Below are 2,545 nucleotides of genomic sequence, written 5' to 3'. Positions count from 1 at the left end.
TGTTACATTTCAATTACAAGCAAAGTATAATTATAATTTTGAATTGTAATTGATATATAAGTACATTATTACATTACATTTGCTATTATCAATTACATTTGTTGCGACTTTTTCATGATGTCAAACATTGAGTTGAACTCTGTATAGGACTAGATGCAAGGTGTGCAACTGGTTTGCCTGTATTGATTTCATTTTGTTTTTCCAGCCATGAGCATTGAGCACTCTCTTTCAGATGATTATAGCTGGAAAGAGCTTATTTAAGGCTTTTTATACATGTGGAATTCGAGTTTAATGTATGATCTTAGTTTCCTAGTGGATCAATATGTATGTCTTTTATCTTTCTTGTATGCCTTTATTCCTTCTCATCAAGCTTTGTATTGTTATGGGTCACAGCTCTTGTTACAGCTTTAATATGTTCCTAGCATAGGGTGTAGTATATAAGCTCTGTTTCTGTAGTATAGTGTCAAAGGGTCAAAACAATCTTAAGGTACTGTCTTGTATCACATGTTCTGTTTGTTGTACTGACTCACATAGTGTAGTGTTCATTGTCTACATATTCTTACAGGTTAATGCCTCTATCTCTCTCACACACAAGTGTACAAGGAAGGGTTTTTTGACTTGCTTTTGTGTGGAAGACAGTAGATACACAGGCAGGGTTCATGTTTGAAGAAGAATTCAGGTAATGTATCCCTTGTAACTTGTTTTCCTCCCTTTTTACTAAGAACTCAGCTCAGCTCCTTTACTGTAAGTATACTTGTATCTGTAATAATATACAACTCAGGAATAGTAGTAAATAAATACAGAGTAGAGATTAATAAGAAATAAGTCTTTAGAATGAGTGAAAACAATTTTACTAACATTCTTAAGGGTCCTATTTGGATTCTGAGCATATCCAAGCTCTTTAAACATACAGTAGAACTTGTCTATAAGTATACTTGTAAACTAGTATAACTTGTCAATATATATGAAAATTTGAGTCTACTATAATAGTAGGTAGGAAATTAGAGTAACATTAAGTATAAATACTATTAGGTATTAAGTATATGTAAGATATACTCACTTTACTAGTCCTAATCCTTAGGAATAGTAATAGAATAGTATATAGAGGGTAAGACTTGTAGACTTGTAGAGTGAGAGGGTAGAGGAGTCCTACTTTAGTCAAGCTACAAGTGTAGCCTAGTAAGTTAGTAGTAGAGTACTTCCAAGTACTAGGTAACTTAAGTTAATAAAACTATCTTTTTGAGAGCCAAACTAGCCTTCTTATATACCTTTTGCTAGAGTAATGTTACTCTAGTAACTTTAGTAACTCCTTTTACTGTTGTTCCTATAAAGTAGAGCTGGCTAATCCTTTAGACTGTATACTGTACTAGTTTGTGTCTTCTATTAATCTTGTAACACTAGTTTGTGTCTTCTTGTATTCTAGATTAATCTTCTAATGACTCCTTTACTATATTGTTGTGTCTTTCATACTTCCTCTCATACTTCTAATGACTCCTTATGAGTCCTCCTGACTAGTTATACTATGTAAGCTGTGTAATACTTTTCCTATAAAGTAGAGCTTTCTATTATTCTGTAGTCTTCTTATAACTCTGTCTGACTCAACCTGTACTTCCTGTATACTAGTTTGTAATACACTTTCTTATAAGGTAGAGTATTATAACTTCTAATGACTCCTTATAACTTCTGTAATATAAAAGGCTGTACTTCTGTACTACCCCTAGAACTTACAACCAAAGTTCTAGACTGTCTTGTGTACACTCTAGAACTGACAACTAATGTTCTAAATCTTTCCCTAAGTCTTCTTTAATAGACTTAGTTTAGGAGACAATTATCCTTATTAACTTCTAACCTTATCTTTATACTTCTGTATTCAATCATAGAAATTACAACTAAAGTTCTAGATTGTCTTATGTATTCCTTATGTTGTCCTTATATAGTCCTCATGTTTATAACTTTATTACTTTCCTATCTGTATGAGCAAAGTGTATAAAGGAGACTACTTTCCTATAGTCTCTCCTTAGAGCTCTCTGTTCCCTTTCCTTTACACTAGTACTAGTCCTCCTCAAGTATAGAGCTTTAGAGTACTAGCTCTAACTCTTTACTAGCTTTAATAGTCCTTTGTCTTTGTACAAAGAGTTTCTAGCTAGCTATGTAATTTCTCCTATAAGTAAGTATAATATTTTCCTTTATCTCTTAAGGTTTTCTCCTAGTCTTTTCTATTATACTTCTTACTCTAGACACTATACTCTTTCTAGATCCCCTCTCTATACAAGCATTCTAAATGACTTGTCTTTAGTTAAGGTTATCAAGTAATACTGTGCTAGAGTATGTGTTTAACCTTAGAGAGATAAAGACCTTGTTTATAGGTTTTATTACTTTTTCCTAACTGACTTAATACTTACTCCTTCCTGTCCCCTCTCTCTACTAATAGATTAATTACTTATTAGTAATGATTAGAGGTTAATAATGCTAAACTGGAGTTCTTACTAAGTAGGACAACAAAGGTAGTCTAGTTGATCTGGCTAATCTTTAGATTTGTAACTAA

This window comes from Fomitiporia mediterranea (assembly GCF_000271605.1).
Source record: "Fomitiporia mediterranea MF3/22 unplaced genomic scaffold FOMMEscaffold_12, whole genome shotgun sequence".
Lineage (NCBI taxonomy): Eukaryota > Fungi > Basidiomycota > Agaricomycetes > Hymenochaetales > Hymenochaetaceae > Fomitiporia > Fomitiporia mediterranea.
This window is presented reverse-complemented; position numbering follows the sequence as displayed.